Genomic DNA, 16,538 nt, shown 5'->3' on the forward strand with positions numbered 1-16,538 from the left:
AGCGTGGGAGAGTGAAGAGTATGGGCTTCCAAGTCAAATGATGGGCCCGGATCCAATATCTGACCTGCTAATTGTAGCTGCACAATTTACTAAATATTTCTGAATCCAACTGTTCTAATCTGCAAAATGTATTAACACCCTACTCACATCCTTTTTAAATTTTAAATAAGGTAATACGTGTAAATTTTCCAAATGCAATACCTGGCAAATTGCAGGTACTCAATAAAATGTCAATTTTCCTTCTTAGGATAAGTTAAGTTTAATGACAACTCACTAAACAATGAAGACAAGCTCAGCTAAGCTATATTATGCATTTGCGTATGTGCAAAAGATTTTAGAAAGAATGGTATAAAATAGTCTCTTTCTGAACCTCTTTTGTTACTCCGATGTGGCCTCTCTCTCACTAAACCAACTTGGCAGATGAACTCACTACCCTCCCCACTAAATGGGGCATGACTTCCAGGGGTATAAATCTCCCTGGCAATGTGGGACCTGACTCCTGGGTACGAACCAGGACCTGGCATCATGGGACTGAGAAAAACTTCTTGACCGAAAGGGGGAACAGAGAAATAAGACAAAATAAAGTTTCAGTGGCTAAGAGATTTCAGAGTCAGGATGTTATACTGGAGGTTATTCTTACACATTATATTGATATCCCTTTTTAGTTTATGGTGTATTGGAGTGGCTAGAGGGAAGTACTGAAACTGCTGAACTTTGTTGTAGTTGCCTTCATTCTTGAAGAAGATTGTATAACTATATAGCTTTTACAATGTGACTGTGTGATTGTGAAAATCCTGTTTCTGATGCTCCATTTATCCAGGATATGGACAGACGGGTGAAAAATAAATAAGGATAAATAAATAAGTAATAGGGGGTGATAAAGGATAAAAATTGGGTAGATTAAAATACTAGTGGTCAATGAAAGGGAAGAGTAAGGGGTATGGGATGTATGAGGGTTTTTTTTTCTTTTTATTCCTTTTTCTGGAGTGATGCAAATGTTCTAAAATTGATAACGGTGAAGAATACACAGCTATGTGATGATGTAAGCCACTATATGGCTGGACTGTATATGTGTGGATATTCTCAATAAAAATAATTAAAAAAAAATAGTCCCTGTCTTCATATAGCTTACAGTTTACCAGAGAGCAAAAAGAAGTCAAATACAGAGTTCATGAACACAAGGGAATGTGCAATTAATGGGGACAGTTCAAGACTGTCAGGGTTAGCAGATCTCAGAGACAGAATCAATGAATGAAGCCTACAATAGTTTATACATGGCTTAGTTGAGTGGGTGGCACTTGAAGAATGAGTAGAATTTGTATTGCCAGAAAGGGAAACAACATAAGGAATGAATGAGTAAGTAAAATGATGATGGATGGAACATTTATACAGCAACGAGAAACATTATTTGATGATGTGCCAGGATGAGGGTACAACCTAAATGCAAAAGTTTGGCAGATAATTAGAGGGAGAAGGGATGTCAAATGCTCCAACGAGGGCTTCTTTGAGGCTTCTGGTCTTCTGAATCTTAAATTTTAAGATACTATAACTTACAGGTTGTAGTAAAGGCAAAAAGAATGCAAGTAAGAATTAAAGGAAGAGATAAAATAAGAGAAAATGGCTAGGCATGATTCGGTAGGATTCTGAAAGATTAACAACTACAGGGGATGGGGATTCCCATAGAGGGAACCTGGAGGATGGACCCCATACAGAGACTGAAAAAACATGAAGAGGAGAAGGAAAAGCAAAAGTAGGGAGCGACCTACAAAATCAAAATAACATTAAGTATGCATGGGATTTATGTTATATAAGTGTTGCCACAATTAAAAAGAAAGAGAAAATAGAGAGACAATGACAATTCAATGCAATACACGATATTGGATGGGATCTAAGAATGGAGGAGAAAAGACTCAAAAGGATATCATTAGGACATAAGAAAAAAATGAAATATATAACGTAAGCTTTTTATCAACAATAAATTTCTGGAACTTGATAATTGAACTTAAGGTGATTACATTAGTGAATACCCTTGTTTGCAGGGAATGTATATGGAAGTATTGTGTGTTCAAATAGTAGGATGTGTGCAATGTAGTCTCAAATGTTCAGAAAATCGATAAATGACAGAAAGATATAATGATATGACAAAGGTTACAAAATGTTAAAACTGGTGGATCTGGGTATGTGGGGGGTATGCTGAAGTTCTCTACATGAGATATGTATTATTTTTCCAACTGTCTTGTAAGTTTGAAATTATTTCAAAATATTTTTTTTTAAAAAGTAACACTGAGGTCAACACAAATCAATAAGGATGAAACACAAATGTATTTGGCAAAAGTGAGGTGACTGGCCTCTTTCTTTTCTCCAAACACATTAGCCTGTTTCCATGCATCCCTGACTGCAAACTCAGCTGGATCCTATTCAATCCAAAATAGTCCTAGAAGATCCCCCACAGCTCCACATAATCCAGGAGGATTAAAGAGAAGTGGGTGTAGTCCAATAGCTAAACTGCACTCTAGAGGCAGAGTTTAGACCAAACACCTCAGAATCAATAGCTACACGGGATGTTTGTGTGTGTGTGTTGTTATTGTTGTTTGTTTGTTTGTCTGCAAGGGCAGGCACTGGGAATCTAACCCAAATCTCCAGCATGGGAGGCAAGAATTCCACCACTGAGCCACCATCACACCACCTGTGGGATGCTTTTTAAATATGCAGGCTCCTGGAAACCCTACAGGCCCACTCTCCTTCCTCCTAAATTAGACTCTGCAGATGGAGCCAAGAATCTCCTTTTTAATAAGCTCCTCTGATAAATTTTCTCCATTTTAAAGACTGGGAACCTTTAAAAGTTGGTGTTTCACATAACCACTAGGTGGCATTAACCTTCACAGCCCCCATATTTTTTCTCCAGTCATATTAAACAATTATTTGCTAATATAAGCTACTGTAATTGTGAGACGAGCCAAGTAAATTTCTTTGATACGAATGTAGACTCTCATTCTGTGTGAATAATAAGCAATCAAATTTTGCTTAATTTGTAGTAATATGTATTACTACAAATAGTTCTCAATGGCCTACAAATTCTAGAAAACACTTAGGAAAAAACTACGTAAAACTCCCTTAAAGTGATAAAATAAATAAATAAAACATGTTAATACAGCCATTTATGAGCGAGCAGACCCACATCCCTGGATCTGCTTTAGAAAAATTTTACCAAGTGTGTCTGAGGAGGTAGGGACAAAGACATTCAATACACCATTGTTTGAGATGGTAAAAATTTCAAATAACTTAAATCAGTCTTTCTCACACTACAGTCATTTCATTCCACCTTCACATTTTTCATCAGATCTAAGTACCACCGTGTATGCCTCCATAGCTTGTTATATCCAAATACCATTTGTACTATTTTTAAAATAACTTTTATAAGCACCATGATACAGTGGTTAGGAACACAGACTCTGCAAGCGGGTTTAAATCCTGCCTCTGTTGCTCTTAGTCGTATGATCTTGGATACTTATTTGACCATTTTCTCATCTGTAAAATGGGGTTTGAAAATAGTGCCTATTCCACAAGGTTGAGAAGAGTCAATGAAGTAACATATGTCAAGTACTTAGAATGAGTGCCTGGCACATAGTGGTATATAAGTGTTAGCTATGATTATAATGTACAGTACTTGTGGGAATAAAATTTATACCTAATGACAAAAGTGTATAATCATATGTAAAAAGGAATCGTATTGCAGGTATGCCTTTTTCTTCTTTCTTACAGACACTACGCTGAGGCACTGCTGACAATCGTTAGGACAGGGTTCTTTGTGCAGGGGGAGTCCCAGGTATCCACTCTCTCCAGTGAGTTAAACTGTCTGGGTTTGAACACCAGCTCTGTCACTTACTAGATATGTGATCTTGGCCATATTACTTTTCTGTGCCTCAATTTCTTCATCTGTCAAAAGCACATAATCCCTTTCTTACAGAGTTATAGTGGTGTTTAAATGAGCTAATCAACATTAGATACTTTAAAAAGTACAATGCATACAATCAGTAGTCAATAAATTATCATTATTATTATTATTACAATTCACTTGCTTCCTGGATGTTTCAGTAGTAATTCATGCATCAACAGCTCAGAGCTCTGATTATCTAGACACTTTAAATAACATAGGGTAATCACTAGATAGTCACCTTTTTTATTATCCCTAAATCACTGCATAGAATTATAGGTCCTTCATGTATCACGCTTGCTTGTTCGACATATGCTATAAAAAAAAAAAAGGCCACAACTTTTAAAAGAAGGAAATATTATTTTAAAACAGTAGGTGGTGCTCTAAGCTCTTACAGGTGTTTACAGGATTCAATGGTAAGCATATAAAGCCCATTTCTTGCAAATTCACTTGATCTTGCCTGATACCCTTTAACCAGGAGGTAACAAACACATGTCTCTTGGTAGTGGATTTCCATTTTTGGCTGCCCATCGATCTTATCAGCACCTTTTGGGTAATAACTTTTCAAGTGTGCAGTCTTGATACATAATTAAATCAGGGTGCTCCACAGACCACTCCAGATCTTGCCCTTAATAACATGGTAGAGTTCAGAGGTGGAGGCAAGGCCAAAGCTTAACCAATCGGAATCTCTGTCCCTGGAGAGAGAATATTAAATGGAGGGATGTAGAGACTTAAAAAATCAGTAGGAATTCTCTAATTCTAATGGCTGTACTAAAGTCCTTATAAAACTGCCTGTTTCTGTCAGTTCTAACCAGACACTCAGTGTTTTCACTAATTGTGAGTTCTGCCATATAATTGTAACAAATTCTCTTTTGGTTTAAGTCAGAGAGAGTCAGAATCTGTTGTCTGCAAACAAAAAATTCCTATGCCTACTTTCTTTTCGTTACGCTATCAGTAGTAACATACTCTTTGGGAACTGAATGCTTGGGCATAAGGGGGAGATTTGGCTGTTATGCACTGGATTGTGTCCCTACAAAGACATGTTCAAGTCCTAACCCTGGTCCTGCAAATGTGAACTCATTCGTAAATGGGATCTTTGAAGAGCCTTTTAAGATGAGGCTAAACTGAATCAGGGTGGGCCTTAATCCAAGACGACTAAAGTCTTCACAAACAAAGGAAATTTAGATGTCACAGATGCCAAAGAGAAGATAAAATGATTGCCACGTGGTGGAGGGCTGCCAGCAAGCCTCCACCAGAGTACTGCAGACTTGGGAGAAGGCATGGCCTAGCATTACCTGGATTTTAAACTTCCAGCCTCCCAAAGTGCAAGACAATAAATTCCTGTTGTTTAAGCCAACCAGTTGGTGGGATTTATTGTAGCAGTCCTAGCAAACTAAGCAGCTATACAGACTAGCATTAAAAAGGTGATATTAATAGCAATAATTTACTGAGAACCATTTACGTGCTAATACCTAATTCACATTAAGTACCTATTGCTTAATTCAGTACTCAGCAAACTAAGGTTAAGTAATCTTACCTAGAGGCAAAAATTTGTATTTAGAAAGGTCCAGAATAGAACCCACGTCTACCTAACTCCAAACAACTCTGCTCTAATGCAGAAAGTTTGTAAGGGAGTAATCTTCTACATACATTCACAGGGTTGGGCACCAAGGAAGTGCTCAGGAAAATATTCTGATTGGTTAAAACAAGAAAAGGTCTATAAATAACTTTGATAAATGAAGAAAAAATTAACATCTCCAAGTAAGAATTCTTGCATTAGGTCTTACTACCATGGATTCACTGATGATCATATGAACAGCTGAAAAACAGCACAATGAAGCATTAAATATTTAAAATGAATTATTTTTGTGTTATTGTGGCATCTGAAAAACTAAGATGTATAGAAAATAAAATAAAAGTTTACCAATTACAAATAGTATGAAGCCCAATAAGGTAATGTTTATAAAGCACATAATACACTATAAAAAGATCTACAATTCCCCTACTAAACAGGCTAGGGTGTATAGCAGAACGTCTTGATCCAATAGATAAAATTTGAGGAGGGTGGGAGCAGGAGGGAAGTCATTGAAACTGAATGGGGAAAGATTATGTCTATTTTCACTAACCTCTAATTGAAATTTAGCACGTCCATCAATTATGAATGTAGACCATAAAACAGGTATTAGCAGTACAGTGACTTTTGCAACCAAAAGAAATACAGATACTTTAATATTAAAGTATGGTGGCTACAGATATCTTGAAATACTTTTCATTTTCATCATTGCTTTTATGGTGGTTACAGATATCTTGAAATACTTTTCATTTTCATCATTGCTTCGAAATCACAGCAGTTAGTAGATCTGCCACTAAATTTTAATGCAGTAATATAGAAGCTGCTCCGTTAAAAATGCTTTTAAGTGGCTGGCAGAGGCTGGGGGGAGGGTTAGGAGTGACTATAACAGAGCGCAAGGGAACTTTCTAGGATGATGAAAATATTCAGTAGTTGCACAAGTATATTAGTTTGTCAAAACTGTACATTTAAAAGGGTGACTGTCACTGTATATAATATCTCAATAAAGCTGATTTTAAAAAATATTTTTTAAATAATTGATAAATATATTGGTTTTCTCTATAATTCTATGTATTTTATTTTATGCACTTAAAAACGTTCTGAGAAGAGATTTATGGGCTCCACCAACTGCCAAAGGGGTTTATGATGTAAAATAGGTTCTGAAGAACCCCTGGTCTAAGATACAGAAAATCTAAGAAATTTCTGTGAGTGGTTTGTGGCAGAGACTGCAACTGCTCACCCAAACCCATGTTTATATTTGCCTCTTTTTCCTGGGCACAAGCTAGCCTACATTTCTCAGCCTCTCTTGCGGTTATGCAAAATGATGCGGAATGTGGACATAAGCGTCCACAACCACTTTGCCTTGTCTTTTCCACTTTAGGCTGCGATGACTTGCAGAGAACCCTTGAAATCCACACACTGAAGACTGCAGCTCCTCCCAAATGTCTGCATGGAGGAAACCTCCTGACTAACTTATTTACCCACTGGTACTTTTAAATGAGCAACAAATACTTTCTATTTTGCTTGAGCTATTGATCCATTATATATTGAAGACAGCAGTTTACATTATCCTAATACAGTGGTTCTCAAATTTTAGTGAGCATCAGAATTAACTGGCGGGCTTATTAAAACACAGATTGCTGGGTCCTTCCCACTGAGTTTGTGATTCAATAGGACTGGAATGTAGCCTGAGATTTTATACTTTCAATGAGTTCTCAGGTGATAGACTGATGCTACATCAGATGCTGCCACTGTGAGAATCCCTGCTCTTCCTAATACCGGGTCCTGCCCCTTATTGTATGGTTAGTGAGTAACTTGGGTCATAATTACACTGTACCCTACTGAGCTGTGTGCAGGGGAGCCTCAAGATACAGCAATTGAACTTTTTGCAGCTTTAACAACCCTACATTAAAAGGTTAGCTATGGAAGCCTCTCTGTCAGCTGAATAAAGAAAATAGTATATGCATTTTCAGATAGACTGTTTTACCTGACAAATAAGGGAGAATGGGGCAAAATACTACATTTTTAAAGACTTATTTTCTACTAATTAATCATAGTTTGGTATAAATTTCTGGTTCCCAGAAAAAGTCTACTTTTAATCTTTGAAAAGCCTAAGAAACTGTACATTTATTTTAGACAAGATTATAAAGGTAAGTTATATAATATTTCTTTTATACTCACTGATATTATTTCAAATGGTTATTAGTTCCTGTCGGCCAGAGCTTTGACTAGCACTCATAGAGGTTTGATTTTTTTCTTCAGCTGGCAATGAATTACAACTTAAATGCAGTTTTGTAAATGGAAATCTTTTAAACTGTATTTGTGGTGTGAATCATTCCTTTCTTGGACATCATGTCCCATCCACAGCCCCCGCTGTTCAGGAGAAATATTTTGTACCATGGTGCCCCACCTCTCCAGCAATGGTTGCTCGGTTTGGACACTTGAGCTGAGTCTATTAGATTCCCTCTCTTGAGGGCCACTTAGCACTGAAGTTGAAACTAAAAATAAAAATCATTCTGTGCATCACTGTTTCTCACAACTTAATGTTACAGGATTTCTGTTCAGGGAGATGGAAAAGTTTTTGGTAATGGATGATGGTGAAAGAAGTACAACACTGGAATGTAATTAATACCACTGAACTATATATCTGAATGTGGTGAAAGGGGGAAAACTTCAGGTGGTATATATGTTATTGAATAAAAATTTCTAAAAAAACAATCATAGGATCATACAAGACAGTGAACACTAATGTTAGAACACTAATGTAACTTTGAACTATAATTAATAGTACAATTATAATGATACTCTCTCGTCACTTGTAGCAAGGGTATCATACTAATGCAAGATGTTAATAATAGGGGCAGGTATGTGGGAACTCTGTATTTTGTGCATGATTTTTCTGTAAACCTACATATTCTCTAATTTTTAAAAAATGAACTGAAATAAAAATGTAATGTGATTTTGAACTGCCTAGAGATCTTATAAAAGCGCAGATTTTAATGCACTCGGGTGGGGCCTCAGATTCTGCATTTCTAATGAGCTGCCAGGGGTTTCCAAAGCTGCTGATCTGAAGACAAAACTAGCTAACAAGGATATAGAAGGACTGATGGAAACTGGGTAGACCTTGTGTAGGCTAAGGGTATTAGGGCACAGAAATTATAAATGAGAAGAGCAAAAAGAAAAGCAGCAGCCCGTGGAATAAAACTAAGTCATATCAATGGTATCTCATTAGATAAGAAGTGAGGGCCTGAATCCACAATCCACTTCCTACTCTATCTCTGTGAAACCAGGCTCTATTATAGATCTTCTTCTTATTCGAGTCCCATTAAATTACACATGTATCCTTATAGCGTGCCTTAAAATACAGTAGGTCTCTGATTCTGCACCCAAATAAGCCTATGATGCAAACACGGGCTCCATGGGTGGGAATGAGAAAAAGAAAAGGAGACCACAGCGTTGAAACTACATGAGATATAGCATCTTCCCCCTTCAGGAACTTAAAGTTCTTTCTAATTATAAGCATTACACTGACGCTAGCAGGAATCATGGGACACACTCAGAAAACAACTATATTCTTTCTCCCAGCTACCCTTTCAAACCACTGTGAGGGGACAATTTTCTCCCAACCCTACATAAAATTTTGGATAGACCCTATAATTTTCTGATGGTTCTCAGATAACTAAAAAGTCCTCTAGCCTCTAGCCACTTCTAGTCACAAAAAGAGTGCCATTCCAATGAGGTCACATTATTTCTCTTGACTTCCTCTTTCACAGGGTTTTAAATGACTCCAGGCTCTTTCTCCCAAGTTATCCATAAGAAATGCTCATGTGTCCTTTGTCCCCAACAAATTTTAGGAGAGCAGGCTGTTCCCAATGCAGTCGTCGCCTCTCTTTGCTCCATCAATTGTGCAGTCAGCCAGCCATATTCTCTGGTCTTTTGGAATTGTCATGCTTGAATCTGGCCCCAACCGTGGCACACAGTGGTCTCTTAAAGTCACTCTTACTAGGTATCATAGGTTAAATTATATACCCCAACAAAAGACATGTTTTTAATCTTAATCCACATTCCTATGGATTTGAATTTACTTGGAAATAGAACTTTTGAAGGTGTTATTATTAGTTAATAATAACTAACTAAACACCCAATAATCCCCAACTAAAGCAAGGTGGGTCTTATTCTATATTCCTGGGAGTCCTATAAAGAGGCCACAGGAAGGAGCAAGGAGCCAGAAGTGGAAATCAGCAGAGCAGATACAGAAGAGACAGAGTGCCAAGTGATGGGAGGCAGGGATGCAAGCCAAAGAACTGCAAGGATTGTGGCAAGCCAGCAACAGAATGCTACAGATTTCAGTGAGAAAGCATGACCTTGCCAATGCCTTGATTCAGGACTTCTAGCCTCCAAAACCTTAAACCAAAAAATTATTTTTGTTTAAGCCAACCCATTATGTGATATGTGTCACAGCAGCTTGGCAAACTAAGATACTAGGCTTAACAGAGTTTGGTATAGGGCTTAGGGCACTGTTAAGAAATGTTCCAGTCTCTAACCCTAAGCTGTCCAACAGGGTCACATATGTCTATTAACATTTAAATTTTAATTAATTAAATTTAAAATTCCATTTCTCAGGTATACTAGCCACATTCTAAATATTTAATAGCCACATGTGACTAGTGGTAACTGTATTGGATGATGCAGATAAAACACTTTCATTATCATGGAAAGTGCTATTGCACAGCACTGTTCTGACCTCTCATAGTGAATCCTTTGCATTTGTCCATGAAGTCTAAAATTAGGGAGGGGTAAATATAACTGTCCATGTAAACTAATGCAGTAACAAGCAATACCAAAATCCCAGCAGCTTAACACAATAAAAGTTTACTTCTCAGTCACAGCAGTCACATGTGGGTCAGCTAGTGGGAGAAGTCCTCTGCTCCCCACTGTCACTAGCACCAGGCACCTTTCATCTGTGGCTTCTTAGATCCTCAGTGCTCTCTCTACTCTGCTAGCGTGCAGAAAAAGAGCCAATCAGGACTGCATGGGGACAGACACACACAGTCTATATGTAAACCGTATGTGAATACAATAGACCAGGCTTATAAATGGCACATATCACTTTTCCTTATTTTTTAGTAACTAGTACACAGTCACACAACCATGACCTGATGGCAAGAGAAGTTAAAAAAAAATTCAGTTAGCTATATGCCCAGAAGAAGAGAGCACAAATATTAGTAACAACAGACTCTGCCACAGAGTTGGCGGTAAAAAAAAAAAAAACTGTTTTAGAGCCACCCTTCTTCGCAAGTCATCCAACAGGGGATCTAGTTCCTCCCTCTGGAAATGTTATCCTTACTGCCACACTTCTTAAGGCCTAAGACAAAAAGACTAGTTCCATATAAACATCTTATTACACAGTCAAATGTAATTTGAGCCCCATTTAACAATTTTCATACACTGCTCAGCTGTTAACTCCATCCAATTCTTTCTTATCCTTTACAGCATCATAATAATAATTTCTATTTATCAAGCACTGCCTATGTTCCAAACCCTGCACATGCATTACGGCAGTCTATTTCATGTAATAGTCCTAGGAGGTAAATACTATTTCAATACTTTTTTACAGATAAGGAAACCAACACTCAGAAGTTTGCTTGGAAACAAACTTAGAGAGATTTAGTTATTATCTGATGGAAAACTGGAACTCAGAATCAGCAAATGATGGGCTTGAGCCAAATAAGATCCACCTGCTTTTGTAACGTTTTTATGGAAACATAGCCACACCCAACATTTACATATCACCCCTGACTACTTTTGTGCTATAACAGCAAACTTAAGTAGTTGCAAGAGTCCAAAACAGCCTGCAAAAGTAGAAATATTTATTGTGGCCCTTTACAGTAAAATTTTGCCAATCCCTGCTCAATACTATCCTATATTGCTTTAAGCACTAGGTTTCTGGTAAGGATTAAAAAGTAATTTAGTCTTGGGGTTTTGGTCTGTGATTTTTGTACTCCAAGTCAAAAGTTCATCAGGCTGGTGAACTATAAGGTCAGACTAATTTCCCTCTGGGAGCCATGTCTATTCTAATGTGTTTGGAGTGTCACAGAAAGATCAAACAGCATCTATTATGTTGTTTCATCACACATGTTTATGACACTACCAAAGGACGTACTTGCATTATTTTTCTAATAAAAATGTTGCCTCTTCCTGATGACTTTTCTATATTCAGACTGAAACTACCAAGAAAAAGTTTGCACAAATTTATCAAATCCACTGCTTTTGGTACTACTGGTTTTAACCCTTTCCTCTACATGCTGTATGCATTATTTTTGAGAGATAAAGCCAGCCACAAAACTGACAGTGAATTTCACAGACAGTGAATGTCCAGCAGGGCTTATTCTGTTGAAACTGACCTACACTCCATTTTTTTTCTTAGACTGAAATCATCAACACCATGGATTTTTGTTGTTGTTGTTTTGGCATGGGCAGGAGCCGGGAATCAAACCCGGGTCTCCGGCATAGGAGGCGAGAACTCTGCCACTGAGCCACCGTGGCCTGCCCGACACCATGGTTTTTATCTATATAAACCATAAAAGGAAAATAAATATTCCTGGCTTTTAAGAGACTCTCAGAGTATAGAAAACATTACATTAGTATTAAAATCAAGTTAAAAATGAGTAGAAATTACATCCACTATATACAAAATTACAAGAACATTTTATGGCTGCTGTAGGGCACCACCCCACTTCTTGAGCCAGGTACTCTCATTCTCCCAACTGATGAGAGTGGTGGTAGCTGAAAGCTGCCAGGACTTGCCCTCATCCTAAGAGCTTTTGCTGCCTCAGGGTCACAGACCCTCCTCTGTTGGTCAATGCAGGAGAGAGTCATGATTACCACAATCAGGGACAACTTTAAAGGGCCTTCCAGCTCCAGAACCTTTGGTAAGATCATCTGAGGCCTCTGTCACAAACGCATCAAAATTCAACTTCTCCCTCCACACAGTCTTCTTCTCTAAATTTTTTCCAGAATTGTTCCCAGGAGCGGTTCCCAATATATCTCATATACACAATTTCCATCTCAAAGTCTGTATCCCTGGGAAACTGACTTGCACCACACATGAAGTCTGGTTTCCCTAAACAATGAGCCAAATTCAACAATGAAAAGCAAGAAAGACTCCACAATAAAGTGCTGTAAATCCATCAGACATTTCCAGATAAATAAAAGTTAAGGGAATTCATCACCACTAAATCATCCCTACAAGACATGCTAAGGAAAGTTTTGTAGATTGAAGGGAAAGGACAGTAAACAATTGATCGAAGCCACATGAAAATATAAAGATCTCTGGTAAAGGTAATGACATGGCTAAATATAAATGTCAATACTATTGTACTTGGGGTTTGTAACTCTACTTTTTACTTCCTACAGGACCTAAGTGACAAATCTATAAAATGAAGTGATTAATCCATGGTTTTGGACCCATAATGTATAATCATGCAATTTGTGACAAGAACTACAGAAAAGTGGGCAGACAAAGGGGTATAAGAATATAGTTTTTGTCTACCATTGACATTAAATTTCAATCTAACAAATGAAAGTGTTACACATTTAGGATGTGAAATTTAAGCCATATGTAAAACATCAGAGAATATGCAAGATCAGAGAGACAGAAATTTAAGTATAGTTTGCCTCAGGTGGGGAAACAGGGAGAATGGGGAGTTAATGCATAATGAATGGATACAGGGTTTCTGTTTGGAGAGATGGGAAAGTTTTAGTAATGGAAGGTAGTGAGGGTAACAAAATAGTGTAAATATGAGTAATCCTATTGATTGGTATGCTTGGGAGTGGTTGAGAAGAGAAAGTTTATGTTATGTATAGATTCCCATAGTTTAAAATAAAAAGAATGAACAACTAAAGAGACAATAACAAACGCAGCACATGATCTTGGACAGGATCTAATAATGGAGGAGAAAAAGCCCAAAAGGACATTGGTGGGAAATATGAAAAAAAATTGGAATATAAATTATAAGCTTTAGATCAATGTTAAATTTCTTGAACTTAGTTACATAAGTGAATATCCTTGTTCTTAGGAATACATGTAAGTATCAAGGAGCATGATGGATACAGCCTATACTCAAGTATTCGGAAAATGGATTGACAGACAGACAGATGGAAAGGTAGACTGATGGACAGACAGAATGATATGGCAAATTTGGCAAGATGTTAAACCTGCTGAATCTCAGTATCTGGGGGAATAGGGATAAGTTGGAATTCTCTGTATGGGGTTTGTATCATTTTATAATTGTCCTGTAAATGTGAAAGTATTTCAAAATAAAACGTTTAACAACAGCAACAACAACAAAAATAGAGAGCAACAGGGTACAGGTGCAGCAGCCAAATGAAAGTGAAGTGGGGAGTAGACAGAGTTATTAGAGATAAGGCAAAGCTCTATTCAAAGTTAAGGAGGGCAAATAAAGAAAGGCTGCCTGAGAAACAGGGGTAGCAGTCAGTGCAATCTGCTCTCCCGGCAGCAAGAGCTCAGCTTCTCTCAGCAAGGACGCCTGCAGCCCAGAGCAGACAGCCATGCGCAATGAGAGACTCTATAAATAGCAATGCAACCAGGAAACCCTAAGCCAGCCTTCATAATTACAGACAGAGGGGTCTCGTAGATGATTCTTTAAATGTGAGCACAATCTGTTCTCATGCAGTCTTTCTCTGAGATATCCACTCACAGACAATATCACCAGCACCATGTCTACAAATAACGAAATGCACAGTTTAAAATGTGTATATGTCAAAGGCAATGCCCTTTTCAAGATAAGAGCCTAAAAAATATAAAATAAGGAAATGTGTCTTATGCAACGTATACAACTTCCCAATGACAACTGCTCCAAAGCCAAACAGCACTCAGACAGCAAGATTTTTGAAGTGGTAAGTATAGGCATACCTCGTTTTATTGCACTTCACAATGACTGTGTTTTCTACAAAGTGAAGGTCTGTGGCAACCCTGCATTGAACAAATCTATTAGTGCCATTTTTCCAACACCACGTGCTCACTCTGTATCTCTGTGTTGCATTTTGGTGCTTCTTGAGATATTTCAAACTTTTTCATTTTTACTTTATGTATCACAGTGATCTGTGATCAGTGCTCTTTGATGGTACTATTATTAATTGTTTAGGGATGGCATGAACTGTGCCCATATAAGACAGTGAACTTTAATCAATAAATGTTGTATGTGTTATGACTGCACCACTGACCAGCCATTTCCTTCTCTCTCCTCAGGTTCCCTATTCCCTAAGCCATAATAATATTGAAATTAGGCCAATCCTACAATGGCCTCTAAGTGTTCAAATGCAACAAAGAGTCCATTGATGAGGCATATTTCATTATTGTCTATTTTTTTAAATTGTCACACCTCCAACCTTCAGCAACCACCACCCTGATCAGTCAACAGTCAGTTATTCACATCAGGCAAGATCATCCACCAGCAAAAAGATTACGACTCACTGAAGGCTCAGATGATGGCCAGCATCTTTTGGCAATAAAGTATTTTTAAATTAAAGTATGTACATTGTTTTTTTAGACATAATGCTATTGCACACTTACACTACAGTCTAGTGTAAACACAACTTTTACATGCACTGAGTAAACAAAAAATTTGTGTGATTTGCTTTACTGCAATATTTGCTTAACTGCAATGGTCTGGGACCAAACCCACAATTTTTCCAAGGTATGTCTTAAGTCACACTATACAAAAGGCAATGAAGACCAGTAGTAAGAGAGAATACAACATAGAGGGGTATGAGAAAAAAAAAGGGCCACCAAAAGAACACAGGGAGGAAAGGCCATGGAGGTAAGGAGGTTTTGTAGCCACTGAGTATGTCAGAGAAAACAAAGGGGAGGGGGCAAGAGATGGGGGTGAAGGGGTGGGGTTGGGGGAGGAAGAGTGGAGATGGGAAGGAAAGAACATACACAACAAGATGAAAATAAGAAAGTATAAAAAGACTTGTGCCAATGCGCAACAACACAAGAAAGTCCTAATAAGCGGTCACTGAGTCTTTTTCAATAGTACGCTTAAGTGCCCTATAATGTCCGCTAGAAAAACAGAATAATAAAGAGACCAAAGTCAGTTTATCAGACAGTGCAGTAGAAACAACTCCAAACACAGAAGATGACAGTGGGTTAAGACCAAGAGGATGAAATAAAAACCTAAATGGAGAAGCAAACTGAATGGCTGAAGGAAAAATAGGGGGCTAAACTATCCTTACAACTATAGAATCATCAATATCACCCCTAACAAACTCTTCTCAAATAACAGCTTGGTCTTCAGGCCCAATTAAATCCTAATAAGGTACTATTCCTATCAGAAATGCCTGATTAGAGGCAGATTCTATCATCCTCTGAACAGCAGAGAGCCACAAGGCAGATGGGGCCTCACTAGTTTAGGTGGCAAGTAGATGACATGGGCAAGAATCAAACCAGGGCTGCTAGGGTCATGGAGTATGTACAAGCAAGAGTCAGTTGTAAGTCAGCACAGCCTTGAGAGGTTCCAGGCCTCAGGTACCCAAAGGATGGCAGGAAGGAGCATTCAGGTACAGGTGATTACTTCATGCAGAGCAGGACCTAGGCTGTCATAAGGGGTATAGTCCCTAAAATCCCTGTTGCCCCACCCCGACCCCAGCCAGGACTCCTAAACCTCTCCCAGGATCCAGCAACTAAAAAGCACCATCAGGCCTTCAGTTGGCAGTTGTTCTCACTGCTCAGTGCCTATTCCCTACGGGTTGTTATTTTGAGTGTCACCCTGCAATGTATGAAGTTAACAAAAGCCATTAGGCTTTGGGGCTGATGTTCAGAGCAAGATTTCAAGCCCTAAAGGTGAACATATAGTACCAAATCAAGAAAGCAGCCTAGTCATTCACCCAAGGAGGGAGAGGGTGGATGCTTGACACGACTCACCATCAAGCCCAAGCACACTGCCCCTGAAGCAAACCAAAAGAAACCATGGGGCAGAAGGTCCCAGCACACACTGGTCTATCAGAAGCATC

The 16,538-nt window shown here is 38.2% G+C and overlaps 1 protein-coding gene across 14 annotated transcripts in view; it reads right to left on the reverse strand.

The window, feature by feature from the left end:
• Positions 1 to 16,538, reverse strand: part of DST (dystonin) — a 512,816-nt gene that overhangs the window by 436,480 nt on the left and 59,798 nt on the right. The gene's annotated exons all lie outside the window — the stretch shown is intronic.

This window comes from Tamandua tetradactyla, chromosome 5 (assembly GCF_023851605.1).
Source record: "Tamandua tetradactyla isolate mTamTet1 chromosome 5, mTamTet1.pri, whole genome shotgun sequence".
Lineage (NCBI taxonomy): Eukaryota > Metazoa > Chordata > Mammalia > Pilosa > Myrmecophagidae > Tamandua > Tamandua tetradactyla.